At 40.9% G+C, this 20,525-nt stretch overlaps 1 long non-coding RNA gene across 1 annotated transcript; it reads right to left on the reverse strand.

Moving 5' to 3' along the window:
* Positions 1 to 1,794: 1,794 nt before the first annotated feature.
* LOC143664814 (uncharacterized) lies at positions 1,795 to 16,461 on the reverse strand. Its single transcript, XR_013166600.1, has 4 exons — positions 16,412 to 16,461; positions 4,451 to 4,512; positions 3,125 to 3,187; positions 1,795 to 2,032 (listed from the first exon to the last, which is right to left on the reverse strand). It is a non-coding gene; the product is annotated as an uncharacterized LOC143664814 (long non-coding RNA).
* Between the last annotated feature and the right edge of the window lie 4,064 nt (positions 16,462 to 20,525).

Consider the following 20,525-nt stretch of genomic DNA (forward strand, 5'->3'; position numbering starts at 1 on the left):
GGACCTAGAGAACATTATGCTGAGTGAGTCTAGCCAGAAACTAAAGGACAAATACTGTATGGTCCCACTGATGTGAACAGACATTCGAGAATAAATTTGGAATATGTCATTGGTAACAGAGTCCAGCAGGAGGTAGAAACAGGGTAAGATAATGGGCAATTGGAGTTGAAGGGATACAGACTGTGCAACAGGACTAGATACAAAAACTCAAAAATGGACAACACAATAATACCTAATTATAAAGTAATCTTGTTAAAACACTGAAAGAAGCTGCATCTGAGCTATAGGTTTTTGTTTTGTTTTGTTTTGACTTTACTATTATTACTTTTATTTTTGTCTCTATATTAACATTCTATATCTTTTTCGGTTATGTTGCTAGTTTTTCTAAACCGATGCAAATGTACTAAGAAATGATGATCATGCATCTATGTGATGATGTTAAGAATTACTGATTGCATATGTAGAATGGTATGATTTCTAAATGTTGGGTTAATTTCTTTTTTTCCATTAATTAAAAAAAAAAAAAAAGAGAAGGGGTAATTGGAGCTGAAGGGATACAGACTGTACAACGGGACTGGATATAAAAACTCAGAAATGGACAGCACAATACTACCCAATTGTAATGCAATTATGTTAAAACACTGAATGAAGCTGCATGTGAGGTATAGGTTTTTTGTTTGTTTTTTCTTTCTATTAATGTTTTAATTCTTATTCTGTTGTCTTTTTATTTCTTTTTCTAAATCGATGCAAATGTACTAAGAAATGATGAATATGCAACTATGTGATGTTATTAAGAATTACTGATTGTACATGTAGAATGGAATGATTTCTAATTGTTTTGTTAATTCTTTTTTTAATTAATAAAAAAAAAGAAAAAAAAATGAAAGTCATGATAATAATTGCCCTCTGTGGTTGCCATGGGGATCTAATGAGGCAATACAGGTAAGAATGAGTGATCTCTTGCCAACTGTTCACTTCTATTAGTTTGTATTATAAGTCTCTTAATTCTGCAACAGCCACACTGTTTGGGTACAGCTTCCTATCCCTAAGCAAGTGAGCAATACGGGATGCAGACATGAGGCTCCATCATATGCTAGGAGCAGTTAGAACTGGACCCAGCATTGTGCCTCCAGGAGGCACATGGATCTGTCTGCCTGCTGGATTGATGATGCCTTCCTCCCGGCAACATCAGCAGCCTGGCATGCCCCAAGTGTTTCCTTTAATTGGAAGCCCAAGTCAACTCTGTCTTGTAGACAACTGGTGTCCATGGTTCAGTAAGTAGCAAATGGAGATGGCTTTCACTGGTCCGTATTTCCCTTCGCGGTGATGCCGCTGTCTCTGCAAGAGCATTGAAAGCCTGGAGCAGAGGGTGGGGTGGAGACATGTGAGGAGGCCTCCTCCTTTAGTGAAATCCAAAGCCAAGCCCCAGCCCTCCAAGAGAGAAGAACTCCAGACACAGGGCCCTTCAGGGAGGGATGCTCCAGGTAAGGGAACGTCACTGTAGATGGACCTCAGGATATCTGCTGCATGAATGACCCAATGGACAGATGAGGTTCTCTAGGCAGGAAGGGACAGGGCGTATGGATTTGGCCCTCTTCCCCTTTTTCTTACCTCGGGAGGAAATGCAGAATTAAGGCTTTAGAACAAGACAGATCATGTCTTATGAGGCATTCATGTCCAGGTTTGCCAATCCCAGGCTCTGTGGTCTTAGGCATGTCCTCTCACCTCTCAGAGCTGTGACTTTCTTGTTTTGCAAAGCATGGTTAAAATATTCAACAGATGGAGTTAGCAGAAAGACCGTGTCAGCCCATGAGAACTGTATTAAGCTGCAAATAACAAGAAAATTCTCTCCAGGGGCACAAGCTGTTAGAGGTTTATTTCACCCATGATAAAGGGCTGGGCAGAACTGAGCTGGTGGGGAAGGTCAACCATGCATCTGAGACCCAAGTTTTCACTTCACTCTCATTACTATGGCTTCTTATCCTCATCACCCCAAGATGGCTGCTGCACCTCCAGGCATCACTGCCAGCCTCTAATCAGGAAGAAGGGGGAAGAGTGAAAGGCAAAGAACTTTCTCCCAGGATAGCTCTGCATTTTTGTTTGGGAAGGCCCACTCTCCCCAATAACTTCCATTTGGATCTCGCTGGCCATAACTGGATTGCACAGCCGTCACTGACTGCAGAACAGCTTGGGAGAGCCAGGATTTTAATTTGGGCCCATGTCACCGAAATGAACCAGGATTCTGTGAGTGGCAAAGAGGGAAAGAAGGGACACTGGGTGAACCAAAAAGCTGCTTGTATCTCTTTGTGATATATTGGAGGTACCTGTTCCAGCCCAGCGCAACCCCGAGGCCAGAGAACACGCTAGTCAGAAGATTGCATGAGTTTAATCAGGGGCTACGGACAGGAAAAGGCTTCCCCTTGGCGGCTGGTTGGGAGATGAAAGTCTGCCCAAATCCAAGAATTCAAAAGAGTGAGAGAGAACTTTGTAAGAAAGGCTTACAAAGTTTAACAGTCTCATGAGATTTGGTTACAATGGGATTTTGGCAGACTCTCCCAAGATTTGGTTATTAAGTGTGGGAGCTTTTACATTCTTTGATCTTTAATGTCTGTCCCAGGTCATGCGGGCAGCTGTGTGCAACGACTTGCTCTCAAAATCGAGGGGTGGGGTGGGGGTCAGGGCCCTGGGGCCTTATAGTTAGCTGCAAAGGTCATCTGCTCCCCACCCCACCCCAGGTTGCTGCACGGCTCACGCTGTGTGTGTACTTTGTGTTCTCATAATTGAGATGTCCCCCTCCAGTGTCCTTGGGCACCTCCCAGATTGCTGTTAAGAAGTGATCCATATTAAGACGTTGAAATATTAGACTGTTTCACCCAATACCCCGTACGCCTTTCTCTACACCTGAATCAGTTTTAAATCATCTAACAAACATTCATGCTTTGTACCGGGAGCTGTGGCAGCTCCCAAGAAGGATAAGATAAGACTGTCTGGCACCAAGCATTTTGCATCAGCCTGGGGAGCCGCAGATTGAAGGTAATAAAATCCACTCAAGGAGTGACCATTAGAGAAGCAGGCACCCAACTAAATCGAGGAAGCAAAATTGCTCTAGGTAAAATATATTTACCTAGAGTCTCAGTTCCCAAACCGTCGTTAATTCCCCGTCTGCTATGGCTACTTCTTCTTCTCTCTAGCACACAACATTTAGACAAATGAGGAGAGGGAGAGAAAGAAAGTGAAAGCAAGAAGGAGAGAAAATTATGCTGCTATAAAATTTACTTACCTAGAGTCTCAGCTCCTGGAAATATAATTAGCTATACATCCTGGGTCCAGCCGCTCTGGGAGTTGGCCCTGTGCTAAGTGCACTGGGTTTTTTGTTTGTTTGTTTGTTTTCCCACATGGGCAGTCACCAGGAATCAAACCCACATCTCCAGCATGGCAGGTAAGAACTCTGCCAGTGAGCCCCCATGGCCCACCTGTGCTCAGTGCCCTGGGTTTTAAGGACTCACAGTCCTTAGTCTATGTACCTACTCAGTGATGCCTCCAACACAAGCCAGTAACCCAGGCTCAGGGGAAGTGCCAGCTGCGTGGTGCCAGCCCCGACCCCTGTGTGGGACACAGAGGGACAGGGGTGGCCCTGTCCCCAACAGGTTCAGAGGTCACACGAGCAAGTTGCAAAGCTCCATAGACTGACTCATCGCAAGTCTCACATGCAGAAACCAAATGTTGGGTATAAGTGGCTAAAAGCACAGACCCTGGACCTGGGTTTAAATGTGACCTCTGCCACGTAATAGCCTCAGAAAAGCCACTCAACTGCTCTGACCCTCCCTTTCCTCTTCCTTCACGTGGAAGTGACATTATTGCCAAGGAAATGCCTGGAGGGTTGGAGGAGCGAATGTGCTTGAAAAACTCCAGGACGTGTGTCCCGATTCCATGGCCATTACCAACAGCATTTACCAGTGAGTCCAGCTGCCTCAAAGGCAGTTGACGAGCTTTTGCTCACCATAGACTCCAGGCTACTGTCTCTCTGCCTTGGCTGCACTTCCACCAGCCAGAGGGACTTGGTGGGATTCCCGTGGCAATAGCTGACACCTACTCAGGGCTGGCTCGTGTACGTGTTCCAATTCGACCTAACTTATTTTTGTGACACAAAGTTCACACGACAGCCCCATCCCCCACCCCGTGACCTTTCTCTGCAGGACCTTTCCGTCTCTCTCTAACCAGGTGGTACGGGAGGCGGGATCTTACCCTGTTAGCTCTGCAATCAGATTTTCGGGGTTTGAATCCTAGCTCAGTTGATTTCTAGCTGTGTGTAACCTAAGACAAGTCACTTTTGTGAGCCTTGGTTTCCTCATTGGTGGTAGTAAGTAAAATAAAATGCCCACCTACACTGGGCATTGCCGAGAGGGGCCCCTTTCTGAGAAAGGCTTTCCCAGAAGACAAAAATAATTACCCTGCAGGGTCTTGCAGAGGAAATGGAACACGCACTTCAGTTCTGCTATTGATAAGCAATACCTGGTAATAAAAAGGTTTGATCACTGGTTGTAGTCAAGTAGAGAGAGCTCATCAGATTGCACAAGCACACCACAATGTGACAGTTACAATGTATCTACCCCCTCCCCCCGCCTTTGTGAGAACCCCCTGTATGAAATGGGATTTAATGGCAGTCAACCAGAACATCTCCTCACTGTTTTCCACATCCCCCCCCACCAAGAGCACCTCCCTTCCCCCATCTCATGGCAGAGTCCCCTTTTGCTTTCTAGATGGATGCTACCCAATTTATGAATTGTCAGTAAGGTGGTGAGACCCTCTATTTAATGTTGTTGGACATCTTTCTCTTACCACTAGAATGAAGATATTCGTAGTACTGTCCAGCTCATAGGGTCTGGAAGGCACTGGAATCTGTGGCAGACTCACCCTACGATGGTCCCTGATTCCTGCCCCCTTTTGTGCTTTTCTGCAGTCTCCTTCCTGTGGGTGTGGGCAGGACCTGTGGTCTCCTTCTCACCAGTGGCATATGGCAAAGGCAAAGGATTTAATGCAGGTCCCTAATCAGTTGACTTTGAGTTAATCAGAAGGTGGGCCTGATCTAATCAGACAAGCCCTATAAAGAGGAGCTAAACCTTCCCTGAAGTCAGAAGAGCAGAAACCCTTTCTTTCCACTGATGGCCTTGAAGAAGCAATTCACCATGAGTTCTACGACTGCAAGGAAAGGAATTCCACCATCAATTCTGAAAGAGCTAGAAAGAGAGTTTTCTCCCGGTCCAGCTCAGAAAAGAATGCAGCCTGACCAACACAGTGACGGCAGACTTAGGAGACCCTGAGCAGAGCACCCAGTTAAAGTGTGTCTGGACTCCTGGCCCGCAGAGACTGAGATAACAAATAAGTGGACGTTGCCTCACGCTGCTACCTTTTAGGTAATTTGTTACACAGCACAGCAAACGGACACAATAACACATGAAGCACACTGCATGGCGTCAGGCACATAAAAAGAGCTGAATACATATGAGCTCTCAAGTGTCACATAAGGAGGTGGATAAAACCACTAGGGAGCTATGGCTGAATGCCACCTCCAGCTCACCTGACTCGAGAACCAGCCCCAGTCTGAGGTTTTTGACTACCTGGTTTACCTCTCTAGGTGCTATTTCATTTGGATTGCGCCAAGAAGTGAAATTCTGCTGAAATGACTCTCCCACTCCAGAGCCCTTAAAGTCAGTCCCTTTTAGGCATTTGAGTGGTGTTCTCCCACTAGCCAGGCCTGAGTTTTTGTGACATTACATCCCCAGACTCCTTTACTTTCTTCCCAAGCCAGCTTTGTTTTGAGAAGGACTAGCTACTGTTTTGAGCTGTATGATGTTGGCTGCTGGATACGGGTGTGCTGGGTTTTAACATCAGCCCATTTCTAAAATAGGTATTTTCATCAATACCAGAGACCATTTGTAATTACACCTACTCTGCATGCACCTAAGCCTGAACTTGAGCTGCTAAGATATTCACAACAACATAAGCGCTTAGTAAAACAGCCTAGGATTCATGATTCCACTCCCTCAACTCACAACAACAACAAAATCTCTGCTGAATATCAACAGACGCACTTGGAAGATACATATTTATCAACTTTTTAAAATTGTTTTCTCATTAAAATGTCCTTAATGCCTCTTAAAATGTGTGCTACAGATGCATGTTCCTCCTAGTAATTGAAGGAACCTACATGACTTTCTCACTCTGAGAGATTTGGGGGCATCACTCTGGAAATTATTTTTCATTCATTCAGAATTTTATAGCTGCTTTTCTCATTATCTGCCACATAAAACTTTGTTCCAATGAAGTTGCCTGGAGGGAAATTAGTTCAGGTAGAGTTCTGCTTTGAGTTCTCCAGTGAAACCCAGCTCCAGAAACAAAAGTGAGAGTAGTTGGGGTGTTTGAAGCCCCCAGGGGCTTGTCTGCCCCAAACCTGCAGGGTGGGGTTTGGGTCAGATGGAAGGAAGGGATCCGAGCCAGCTGCCCCTGTGTGCAATGAATGGATGACAAATTCTCCCTGAAATATTTCCCCACCTATGGCCACAGTGGCAAAAATGTTCCTCTGAATCTCTCTGAAGATTTTTAAACCTTCTCAAATATTCCTACTGAGGAAAAGTAATATCTCTATTTCCATAACCACCATGAATTTATCTTATTATGGGTCATTATATCAGTTAGGTTTCAGGCACCCAGGATGGCCTAAGAGTGGGTCACAGTCCAGGTGAGCTCTGACAACAGGGAGACCAATCAACGTGGGGGTTCTCTGCCCCATGTGCACAGAAGAGCCAAGCATGGCACACTGGGGTGCCAAAGGGAGGAAGAGTTTATTGCCAAGTACATAGCAAGGAGATCAGGTCTATGGGCCATAACTCTGTCTCCACAAACTGGAGAAACTTGCAGTGTTTTATAGCATTCACACAAAGGCAGGTGGGCTCAGGATAATAATGGGCAAGGTGGCCAGGTCTGGGCTGACTCATGTTACTTCATTAAGAATCATTAAAACCACAATGAGATATCATCTCACACCCACCAGAATGGCCATTATTAACAAAACAGAAAATGACAAGTGCTGGAGAGGATGCGGAGAAAGAGGCACACTTATCCACTGTTGGTGGGAATGTCAAATGGTACAACCACTGTGGAAGGCACTTTGGCAGTTCCTCAAAAAACTGAATATAGAATTGCCATACAACCCAGCAATACCATTGCTGGGAATCTACTCAAAGGACTTAAGGGCAAAGACACAAACGGACATTTGCACACCAATGTTTATAGCAGCATTATTTACAATTGCAAGGAGATGGAAACAGCCAAAATGTCCATCAACAGATGAGTGGCTAAACAAACTGTGGTATATACATACGATGGAATATTATGCAACTTTAAGACAGAATAAACTTGTGAAGCATGTAATAACATGGATGGACCTAGAGAACATTATGCTGAGTGAGTCTAGCCAAAAACTAAAGGACAAATACTGTATGGTCCCATACATATAGATGTGAACCGACATTCGAGAATAAACTTGGAATATGTCATTGGTAACAGAGACCAGCAGGAGTTAGAAACAGGGTAAGATAATGGGTAATTGGAGCTGAAGGAATACAGACTGTGCAACAGGACTAGATACAAAAACTCAAAAATGGACAGCACAATAATACCTAATTGTAATGTAATTATGTTAAAACACTGAATGGAGCTGCATCTGAGCTATAGTTTGTTTGTTTGTTTGTTTGTTTGTGTCTTATGTTTTTTCTTTTTCCTTTTCTTTTTATTATTATTATTTTTTTAAATTTTTTCTCTATATTATCATTCTATATCTTTTTCTGTTGTTTTGCTAGTTCTTTTCCTAAATCAATGCATATGTACTAAGAAATGATGATCATACATCTATGTGATGATATTAAGAATTACTGATTGCATATGTAGAACGGAATGATTTCTAAACATTGTGTTAATTTTTTTTTAATTAATAAGAAAAAATAAATAAATAATAGGGGGAACAAATGTTAAAAATAAATTTAGTTTGAAGTGCTAGTGGTAAATGAAAGCGAGGGGTAAGGGGTATGGCATGTATAATCTTTTTTTTTTCTCTTATCGTTTTATTTCTTTTTCTGTTGTCTTTTTTATTTTTTTCTAAATCAATGCAAATGTTCTAGAAATGATGAATATGCAACTATGTGATGATATTAAGAATTACTGATTGTATATGTAGAATGGAATGATATCTTAATGTTTTGTTTGTTAATTTTTTTTAATTAATAAAAAAAATTTTTAAAAAAGAAGAATCATTAAGAGATTTTGAAAACTTTCCCCCTAAGATCAGGAACAAGACAAGGATGTCCACTATCACCACTATTGTTCAACACTGTGTTGGAAGTTCTATCCAGAGCAATTAGACAAGAAAAAGAAATACAAGTCATCAAAATTGGAAAGGAAGAAGTAAAACCATCACTGTTTGCAGACGATATGATACTATATGTCAAAAACCCTGAAAAATCCACAGCAAAACTACTAGAGCTAATAAACGAGTACAGCAAAGTGGCAGGTTACAAGATCAACATTAAAAAATCTGTAGTGTTTTTGTACACTAGCAATGAACAAGCTGAGGGGGAAATCAAGAAATGAATTCCATTTACAATTGCAACTAAAAGAATAAAATACTTAGGAATAAATTTAACTAAAGAGACAAAAGACCTATACAAAGAAAACTACAAGAAACTGTTAAAAGAAATCACAGAAGACCTAAATAGATGGAAGGGCATACCGTGTTCATGGATTGGAAGACTAAATATAGTTAAGATGTCAATTCTACCTAAATTGATTTACAGATTCAACCCAATACCAATCAAAATACCAACAACTTACTTTTCAGAAATAGGAAAACCAATAAGCAAATTTATCTGGAAGGGCAGGGTACCCTGAATTGCTAAAAGTATCTTGAGGAAAAAAAACGAAGCTGGAGGTCTCACGCTGCCTGACTTTAAGGCATATTATGAAGCCACAGTGGTCAAAACAGCATGGTACTGGCATAAAGATAGATATATTGACCAATGGAATCGAATAGAGTGTTCAGATATAGACCCTCTCATCTATGAACATTTGATCTTTGATAAGGCAGTCAAGCCAACTCACCTGGGACAGAACAGTCTGTTCAATAAATGGTGCTTAGAGAACTGGATATCCATATGCAAAAGAATGAAAGAGGACCCTTATCTCACACCCTATACAAAAGTTAACTGAAAATGGATCAAAGATCTAAGCATTAGATCTAAGACCATAAAAGAGTTAGAGGAAAATGTAGGGAAATATCTTATAAATCTTATAATTGGAGGCGATTTTATAGATCTTATACCTAAAGCAAGAACACTGAAGAAAGAAAGGAATAAATGGGAACTCCTCAAAATTAAACACTTTTGTGCATCAAAGAACTTCATCAAGAAAGTAAAAAGACAGCCTACACAATGGGAGACAATATTTGGAAACGACATATCAGATAAAGGTCTAGTATCCAGAATTTATAAAGAGATTGTTCAACTCAACAACAAAAAGACAGCCAATCCAATTACAAAATGGGAAAAAGACTTGAATAGACACCTCTCAGAAGAGGAAATACAAATGGCCAAAAGGCACATGAAGAGATGTTTAACGTCCCTGGCCATTAGAGAAATGCAAATCAAACCACAATGAGATATCATCTCACACCCACCAGAATGGCCATTATCAACAAAACAGAAAATGACAAGTGCTGGAGAGGATGTGGAGAAAGAGGCACACTTATCCACTGTTGGTGGGAATGTCAAATGGTGCAACCACTGTGGAAGGCAGTTTGGCGGTTCCTCAAAAAGCTGAATTTAGAACTGCCATATGACCCAGCAATACCATTGCTAGGTATCTACTCAGAGGACATAAGGGCAAAGACACAAATGGACATTTGCACACCAATGTTTATAGCAGCATTATTTACAATTGCAAGGAGATGGAAACAGCCAAAATGTCCATCAACAGACGAGTGGCTAAACAAACTGTGGTATATACATATGATGGAATATTATGCAGCTTTAAGACAGAATAAACTTATGAAGTATGTAACGACATGGATGGACCTTGAGAACATTATGCTGAGTGAGACTAGCCCAAAACTAAAGGACAAATACTGTATGGTCTCATTGATATGAACTGACATTAGTGAATAAACCTGGAATATTTTGTTCATAACAGAGACCATCAGGAGATAGAAATAGGGTAAGATATTGGGTAATTGGAGCTGAAGGGATACAGACTGTGCAACAGGACTGGATATAAAAACTCAGAAATGGACAGCACAATACTACCTAACTGTAATACAATTATGTTAAAACACTGAATGAAGCTGCATGTGAGAATGATAGAGGGAGGAGGGCTGGGGACATAAATGGTATCAGAAAGAAAGATAGATGTTAAAGATTGAGATGGTATAATCTAGGGATGCCTAGACTGTATAATAATAGTGAAATGTACAAGGTACAATTTCAAAAATGTTTTTGCATGAGGAAGAACAAAGGAATGTCATTATTGCAGGGTACTGAAAATAGATGGTAATTGATATTTTAAAATGTTACCTTCTGCGTGAGACTAAAGCAAAAAAAATGTTTATTAGAAAATAAAAAAAAGAATCATTAAGAGAGCTGCATGCAGGAGCACCTGACCTCAGGGGACTAAGTGCAAAGGCACCAAACTACAGGGTTGTAAAACAAGATGAGATACAAGTGGGGCCAGTCCTGTGTTGTCTCATTACTGTCCAGTTACAAGATAAAAGTCATTTAGTTACAAAACATAACACAAGTATCAAAGAAAGGAGGCATCTGGGTTACAGTTCAGTGAGTTATAATAGTTACAAATATTGGCTTCTGGCTACCTCAAAAGGTTAACATACATCAAGGCTATAAGTCAGTGAGCTGCAACAGTTATTGATATTTACTTTTGGCGACATTACAATGTATCAGAAAGTTAATAAGTACCTAAAATACACCTTAATGGACTAAAATACATTTGTTAATTTTTTAGTTACAATGGGAGTGGCAAAAGAAAGGCTCAAAATTGCCTGAAGGTAAATCAGCTCAGCTGTGGTCCTTCTACCAGTGTTGCAACTGCATAAGAGATGGAGAGACCTTACAGCTACTTCAATCAGAGAAACCAAAGCTGCAGCATGAGGCATGTGTGTAGCCTCCAGGATGGCAAAGGCTCTGATTCCTTGAATTCCTACAGGGCCTAAGGCAGCCTTATAATTAACTCACACTGATCAAGCACTTCCTATGTGGCTAGCTCTGAGCCAGGCCCTATGGGTGATAGAAAGGTGACTGTGGTAGGGTCCCCAGCCTCCAGAAGCTTATTACTCATCCATTCATTCATATAATCATTCATTCATTCACCATCTCTTTCTGAGTGCCTAGAGTGTGCTCTCCCCTGAGGCTGCCCCACTTCTTCCCTGAGAGTCCCACTTCTCCAAGGGTCTAACTCTAGATAGGATGCTCTGAGTTCTCACCTGCCAGCTGCATTTCTTTCTTGCTTGCCCCAGGAGCTAAGCCTTTACAGTCTGGGTAGGACAGACTGGGATCTTGCCTCTGGCTGGGTGCTAGACCCCCCTTCACCAGAGTCTCAACTGAAGCACACACTTCTAGCCCCTGTCCTTATAGTTGTAGCCACTGGGAGTCTCAGGTGCTTCAAAGGCATCAACAGTGACAACCAAAGAGAATAGTAAATGACACCCCCACCCGCAAAAAAGTATGAGTTGCAGGGAGGTGGTACAGAGTTTTGACTTTGTACCCAGTGGTTTCCTAACACTTGAGCTTTTCAAGAATCAAAGGATGATCTTGGTTAAAACATGAATAGACGAAAAGAAAATGCTTATCAGAAACCTTTGTTGATACAGAAAGACCTTATTCACATGTTGTACTCTCTCTTCCAGGAGTCTGTGGATCCTGGAGCTTTGTGGATAAAGGAGGGTTAACTCAGACTTGAAATTATGCAATTGCCTCCTTTGGATCCAGGGGGAAATATCTTTCATATGCGAATGCATTAGGTGGTTAATGAAAGTCGTCAGCATGAGTTAGAGCATGGACAGCACCAGGTAACACCCTGGCTGGGGGAGTTGCTGGGTGCCGAGAGGAGAAGGAAGAAATTAACAAGGCTGAATGTTGATCCCCTCCTCCCCACTCACCAAGTTTAAATCCTGCTTTGCAAACGAGGACAAGCCCTCAGGCTACAGAAGATTTAAAGGTTTAAGCCAAAGCAGAGCATTTTTCTTGGGCTCTGCCCGGTTGGCTTTCCATTGCTAGGGGGATTGAAAATGAAAAGCTTTGAGTCAGGACCCTGGCATATAACAAGCCTTCCTTATAGATTTCCAGTAATCTGCACATCCCTTCTGTGCCGGCAGCAAGGAGGTGGCCCCTTGGCAATCACATTTGACGATGTCCTTGCAAAGTGGCCAGTCCCAGGCATGTCCCTCCCCTAATACCCTTTCTTCTTCCCAATTTCTGACCAATTTTCTCAGAAAAGTACAGTGTACTTGTGCTTTCCAGATGCACCTGGCTTCAAATGTCAGGCAGACATACCTGTCCCTTAAAGTGCTTAAATCCTTTAAGCTCTGATTTAGAGGCATTGAATGAAAGCTAATTAGGATGGGACATATGGGGAATCCTTTTGTAAAGTGGATAAGCCCCCCTGTTATGGGTTGAACGGTGTTCCCCAAAAAGGCGTGTTCAAGTTGATAACTCTTAGTTCTGTGAATGAGAACAGATTTAGAAAGAAAGTCTTTGAAGATGCGATTAGTTAAGAAGTTGGATTAGAGTGAGTCCTAAGCCATTCTGGCTGATGTTCTTAAAGCAGCAGGAACTTTGGACACAGGGGCAGATGGCTGAGGGGAGAAGTCCATGTGGAGAAGGAAGCAGATGCCTCTCGAAACCGTGGAACCCCACAGAAGACTGGCAAAACTCAGAAGCTGGAAGAGGCAAGGAAGGACCTTCCCCTATGGGTTCTGGAGAAAGTGTGCCTCTACCCACATCTCCAGAACTGTGACAATGAATGTGCTGGTTTGAAAGGATGTGTGTCCCCTAGAAAAGCCATGTTTTAATCCTAATCCCATTTTGTAAAGGCAGCCATTTCTTCTAATCCCTATTAGTATTGTATTTTGAAACTGTAATTAGATCATCTCTCTGGAGATGTGATTTAATCAAGAATGGTTGGTAAACTGGGTTAGGTAGAGGCGAGTCTCCACCCATTTGGGTGGGTCTTAATTAGTTTCTGGAGACCTATAAAAGAGGAAACATTTTAGAGAAAGAATAAGAGCTTCAGAGAACAATTCAGAGAGAGAAGAGGAGAATGACGTAGCCACAAGAAACAGAGTCCACTAGCCAGCGACCTTTGGAGATGAAGAAGGAAAATGCCTCCCAGGGAGCTTCATGAAATGGGAAGCCAGGAGAAGCTAGCAGATGACACCGTGTTCACCATGTGCCCTTCCAGATCAAAGAGGAACCCTGACCGTGTTCACCATGTGCCTCTCCAGATGAGAGAGAAACCCTGACTGTGTCACCATGTACCCTTCTACTTGAGAGAGAAACCCTGAACTTCATCGACTTTCTTGAATCAAGGTATCTTTCCCTGGATGCCTTAGATTGGCATTAACTGGGACATTTTCTTGGCCTTAGAACCGTAAACTAGCAACCTATTAAATGTTCCTTTTTAAAAGCCATTCCATTTCTGGTATATTGCATTCTGGCAGCCAGCAAACTAGAACAATGAATTCCTGTGATTTGTGGTACTTTCTTCTCGCAGCCATCGTACACTAAGATGTACTCCCTGCACCCCAGGCTCCCGGTCTGTGCTTTCTTTATAGCCAGATTTTCCATATGCTGCCTCCTGGAAAGCACATTTGTAGGAGGACCCTTTCACTGGCCCGTCCATCCCAAGTAAGTAGAAGTGTCACTGTCCACCTGTCACTGTCAGTTCTAAAGTGTCCAATTAACATTTGCCACATCTCTGGTAATAAGCAAAGAGCTTCTGTCCCGAGTTTTCAGTGAATCCTTCATTGTCGTCATATGGAAGCACCTGCCTATGCAGGGCCAGTGAAGGGAACCTTCTTTTGCACTCTCCAGAAATTCATCAGCCTTTCCAAGAGCCTCTGTTGACTTGCAGAGGCAGCCGTATAGATTTGGCTGTCAATGTGATCAATAGCAGCACTTACTGCATACTGTGGCCTGTTGAGTGACCAGTGCGTGGCCTGTTGAGTGACCAATGCACCCACCTGATTCTCGCACCATCTTATCAGGGGCGTGTGATGATCTTCATTTTAAAAATGAAGAAAAGGAGATGTGGGATAGTTAGGCACTGGCCCTGGTCATAAATCTGCTGAGTGGCAAAATTAGGATTCAGACACAGGTCAGCCTGGTTCAACCGAGTTTTAAACAGCATGGCCAGAAATTCTAGAAACAAGTAGCATTTCATTGCATCAGAGCTAAGAAAAACTTTGGTGAATATTTAGACAAATGATTTCAAAATACATTCTATCCAGCAAACTATTATACAATAAAATCTTACTTGAAATGTCCATCTACAGACTGGCAAAAATCCAAGTGGCTCTGTTCGAAGCAGGGTTTCCAGCATTATCTTTCTAGAACTTTCTATTTCTCCACATTCTTCTCTCCAACATTTCCTCTTCCTTGTCCCATACCATTTCTGGAAGAATTTTAAACATCTCTCCCCATACTTCTGGGGTCGAAAGATAAGGCTGACCAAAACCAAACCAAAACAAAAGCAAGCATACAACAACATGGATGAACTCAGAGGATATGACACTGAGCAGAACAAACCAGACACAAAAGTATAGTATGATTTCAGTATTTTGACTTTGGTCAAGAGATCAAACTCCAAATCTTATGACCCAGGAAGAAAATCTGTACTTACATGTAGTGATGACCTAAATGTTGCATCTTTGCAGCTAGAATAAACAAATGCCTTCACAAGCAAATGCTTCTGTATGTTTCACATTTTTCACATTGACCATTCATAGTAAAGATTCTATTGCAAAACAGCAAGACCAAAACCACAAAGTATTAAATATTTATTGAAGTTGTATGTCAGAGTAAGTTTTCAATGGACCACCCTTCTACAGAAATCAGCTATGAATCCTGAACTACAAACGAAATGAAACAAAACACAGAACAAACCATCTAGGCTAACTGAAGGATCTAGAGAGTGAACAGAGACAGGAAGATTTTGGAAGGAAGCCTAAATCTGGAAGAAGGAACCAGCCCCCAGTGAGTCTCCCATCTTTGTGGTTTTGGCCTGAGATCAAGATCTGATTACAGCAAATACAGTGCAGCTGAAACTCTGATAGAATACCCATCATCTCTCTAGCTGAAAAAGACACAGCCAGGGCAGCCACTGATGCAGATGAGTGAGATGGTTAGAGATGAGGAGCCCCAAATTCTGCATGTAAAATCTGCCCAAGTCTCTGACTGATCCTCTAACCATACATGTATGGGGCAGACTGAAAACAAATCAGTTAAGGGTGAAAAACAAGGAACTGAACTGAGATCCAAGCTGCTACAACCTGCACGTGAGAGGATGCTTGTGGTTTGAGTCTACACAAGTCGATAGTCTGCCAAAACACTGTAATAATACCTCCTACAGAAATAAAATAGAAACAAGAGGCCCCATACATAATATTCCATGTCAAAGATGGTATTCAAAATTACTCACCATGTAAGAAAACTAGGAAGGTGGTATTCATTTCAAGTAAAAAGGTAATCAACAAAAGCAACCCCACAGTGACCCAAATGCTAGAATTAACATACAAGGATTTTAAAGCAGCTATTATAATTATGCTTAATGAAGTAAAGGAAAAATTCTCATAACAAATAAAAAGATAGGCACTGTCAGCAGAGATATTGAAAACATAAAAGCAAACCAAATGGAAAGTTTAGAACTAAAAATTAGAATATCTGATATGGAAAACAAACTGATGTCTTAATAGCAGGATGAAAATGAGTAATAAAAAAGACAATGAACTTTAAAATAAATCAATAGAAATTATCCGATGTAAAGAAGAAAAAAAAAACAGAGCATCAGGAACCAGCTCTAAAATATAATTGGACAGTAAATTCTTGTTTCTATTTTGTAGGAAAAAGAAATGACGAAATAAAGACCAACAATTTCTCATATCTGGTGAAAGAGAAAGTTATAATTTCAAGAATTTCAGTTAACTCCTGGAAGTATAAATACATAGAAAACCATGCCCAGACTCTCATAATTAAACTATTGATTAAAATAGTTTTAAAATAAGGTAAAAATCTTACCAATTGCCATATGGCATGAACATATAGGAAAAATAATTTAATTATTGTAGACTTCTCACCAGAAACTATGGAGGTCATCCAACAGTGGAGAAACATCTTTAAAATGCTGAAAGGAAAAAAAAAACTGTCAACTGGCACAGAGGCGCAGAACTGCAGAGCCCAAAGGAGTGCATGGACAGGGTCATGGGACAAGGAACAGTCCGAGAACTGTGCATGCACACAGCCCTCATTCTCACTTCCCAGCTCTGAGAAAGTGCCAACCTGTGCAGCCAGGTCACATCTGACCCCAGTCCACCAAGACATAATGCCAACCCTCTGCCACAGCTCTATGATGCACACAAAGGGCCCGTGCCTTAGACCAGTGCACACCAGGTTTACACTCCCAAGACCAGTGCACCCACCCAGCTGCATCCTCCCTGGCCACTGGGTGCCCATGTTCACAAACATCAGCGTAGCATCCCCCAACCTGCACCTCTACCTGCCCTGAACCAAATCACCTTACTGGGTGCCCTACCCAATGCCTTGCTCCCTGCTGGAAAACCATTCAGCAAGCACAAGGCCTTAGATGACTGAAAGAAATAAACTCCCAAAGTAAATCAATCAAGATATTTACATGCCACGAAGACAGCAGAAGATCACTAAACATATCACAATGCAGACTGATAGAGCCCTGCCTAATGACCAAATTAAAACACCAGAAGAGACCCAGATGTTGGCACAACTAATCAAAGATGTTCATACAACTCTACTTAATAAAGTAACTGGGATAGAAAATGACATAAAGGAGATCAAAAAGATAGTAGAAGAGCATAAAGATGAATTTGAAAGAATAAATAGAAAAATAGTAGATATCACAGAGATTAAAGACTCTGTTGACCAAAAAAAAAACATTCTAGAGGCACACAACACCAGATTTGAAGTGACAGAAGAACGAATAAGTGATACAGAGGACAAGATGACTGACCTCAAAGACTCAAAACAGCAAATGGCAAAAAATATGGGAAAAAATTGAATGGGAACTCAGGGAAATGACAGATAAAACAAAGCATGCAAATATAAGAATCACTGGTGTCCCAGAAGGAGAAGAGAGGACTAAAGGGCTGGGAAGAGTAGTTGAGGATATAATGAGGGAAAACTTCCCAATCCTCATAAAAGACATAAATATACAAGTCAAAGAATCTCAAAGAACTCCAAGCAGAATAAATCCAAATAGGCCTTTTCCGAGGCACATACTAATCAGCCTGTCAAATGTTGAAGAGAAGCAGAAACTCCTGAAAGTGGCAAGAAATAAACAATCTAATACATATAAGGGAAACCATAATCCTGAGTTCAGACCTACTCAACTAGCACCCTGGAGGCGGGAAGGCAGTGGTATGCTGTATTCAAAATCCTGAAAGAGAAAGACCTCCAGCCAAGAATTCTGTACCCAGCCAAATTGTCCTTTAAAATTGAGGGAAAGATTAAAGTTTTCACATACAAAGAAGTCCTGAAAGAATTTGTCAACAAGAGACTGGCCCTACAAGAAATACTAAAAGGAGTTCTACTGGTAGAAAAAAAAAAGGAGAGGGAAGTCTGGAGGAGAGCACAAAATTGGAATATGACTAAAGGTAATTTGAAGAACACAAAGAGAAAGAGGGAAAAGAATGTATAGATCTGACAAATTAAATTTAAAAGATAAGATGATGGAATCAAGAAACGTCTTTACAGTAATAACGTTGAATGTTAACGGACTAAACCTACCAATTAAAAGATACAGATTGGCAGAATGGATTAAGAAACATAATCCAGCTATACGCTGCTTACAAGAGACTCACCTTAGACACAAGGATGCAAATAGATTGAAAGTGAAAGGATGGAAAAAGATTTTCCACGCAAGTTGTAACCAAAAGAAAGCAGGAGTAGCTATACTAATATCAGACAAAATAGACTTTAAATGTAAGGACATCATAAGAGACAAAGAAGGACACGATATACTAATTAAAGGGTCAATTCACCAAGAAGATACAGCAATCATTAATGTTTATGCTCCCAATCAAGGACTCCAAAGTACCTGAGACAGACATTGGCAAAACTGAAGGGAGCAATAGATGTTTCAACAATAATAGTAGGAGATTTCAGTACACCACTCTCCTCTATAGATACAACAACCAGACAGAAGATCAACAAAGAAACAGAGAAGTTAAATAACATGATAAATGAATTAGATCTACCAGACATATATAGGTCACTGCACCCCAAAGCACAAGGCTATACATTCTTCTCTAGCACTCATGGAACGTTCTCCAAGATAGATCCTATGCTGGGGCACAAAACAAGTCTTTTTAAATTTGAAAACACTGAAATTATTCAAAGCACTTTCTCTGATCACAATGGGATGAAGCTGGAGCTCAATAACCACCAAAGAATGAGAACATTCACAAATATATGGAAATTAAATAACAAACTCTTGAGCAACCAGTGGGTTGAACAAGAAATTGCTAGAGAAATCAGTAGCTATCTGGAGATGAATGAAAATGAGAATACAACTTATCAGAACTTATGGGATGCAGTAAAGGCTGTGCTGAGAGGGAAATCTATTACCCTAAATGCCTATGTTAAAAAACAAGTTAGAGGGCGGGCCGCGGTGGCTCAGCGGGCAGAGTACTTGCCTGCTATGCCGGAGGACCTCGGTTCGATTCCCGGCCCCAGCCCATGTAACAAAAACGGAGAAACAGAATACAATAAAACAAGAAAATGTTTAAAAATGTTTCCCTTTCTTCCTTCCTTCCTTCCTTCTATCCTTCCTTCCTTCTCTCTGTCTTTCCTTTAAAAAAAAAAAAAAAAAAAAAAAAAAACAAGTTAGAGCCAAAATTAAGGACTTAAAAACACATCTGGAGGAACTTGAGAAAGAACAGAAAAAAAAGTTCATGTGAAAGAGTAAAGGTTTATTAGCAACTAACACCATTTTAAAGAATAAGATGGTGGTGGGGCTTGTCTGCCAGATATCAAGTGGAATGGGTGGCTTTAATTTGCACAAAGGTTGCATATGGGTTATCAGCAGCTTTGGCTGAGGTTCTGTTTCTTCTCACCCTATAAAATTGACTTGCATATATATAAGCAGGAACTCCCCACCAGTCCACATTTCCACCCATGGTGATAACTCACTGGTGACTAGTCCTAGAGCTTTCTGAGAACTTCCCTGTTTCATCAGGGAAAGGGACCCCAAACTAGGAGGCTCAAACTCCTCATTACTTTAGTATATGGTCAAGCTTTTTCCTTGTAAACCCTAGCTGCTTCACCTTGCTGAGTCTTCACATCCTCATAAATACATTGGATGGAATGATATGCTTTTCAAGTCAAAAGAAGGATTGTTGTTGTTATGTTTTACATTGTTTTCCAGAGTTGAAATCTGGCTTATCTTCTTTTACTACTTATTGATTTTCTCATGAAATTAATGCATACCCATTGGAAGAACTCAGAAAATTCAGAAGAAAAGTCAAGAAGATAGTTAAAATTTTACATAATTTTAGCATTGAGTTACCTGCTGTTAATATTTTGGCTCCTTTGGGCTTTAACTCAATGCACGGAATCATTTCTATTTATCTGTGTGTGTTTATTCAACAAATTGAATAAAACTGCAGAGCAAACTGCTTTTTAATTTATCTTTGATTATTGATATAGAAGAGATATAACATTTTATATTTCTTCAAATGTATATGACCTTAAAAATATAAACATAGAAAATAATGAAATAAATCCTTCTTCCCGTTCCAGACTCCACTGCCTTTCCCAGAAACAACCACTGTTGCCGGTTTTTATTGGCCCTTTCAGAAATAATGTGCACATATACATCACATATGCTTGTGTGACTTTTTGCATATCTCCTTTGAAAACACATGGAAAATACCTATAAACACTTTTCCACCTATCCCATTTTCTTGTCACTTAACAATATATCTAACAAATTGCTCCATATCAGGAGATATAGAACACCCTCATATTTGTATATGATTACATGATATTCTATTGTGTGCATATACTATAATTTATAATAAATAACCTCTTACTGATGGGGAAAAAAAACTTTCAATACAGAATTCTGTATACAAATAAAACATCCTGCAAAGATTAAAGGGAAATAAAGACATTTTGAGATAAAAGGAAACCAACAGAACCCACTGCCATCAGGTCCGC

The sequence above is a fragment of the Tamandua tetradactyla genome, chromosome 2 (assembly GCF_023851605.1).
Source record: "Tamandua tetradactyla isolate mTamTet1 chromosome 2, mTamTet1.pri, whole genome shotgun sequence".
In the NCBI taxonomy this organism is placed as follows: domain Eukaryota; kingdom Metazoa; phylum Chordata; class Mammalia; order Pilosa; family Myrmecophagidae; genus Tamandua; species Tamandua tetradactyla.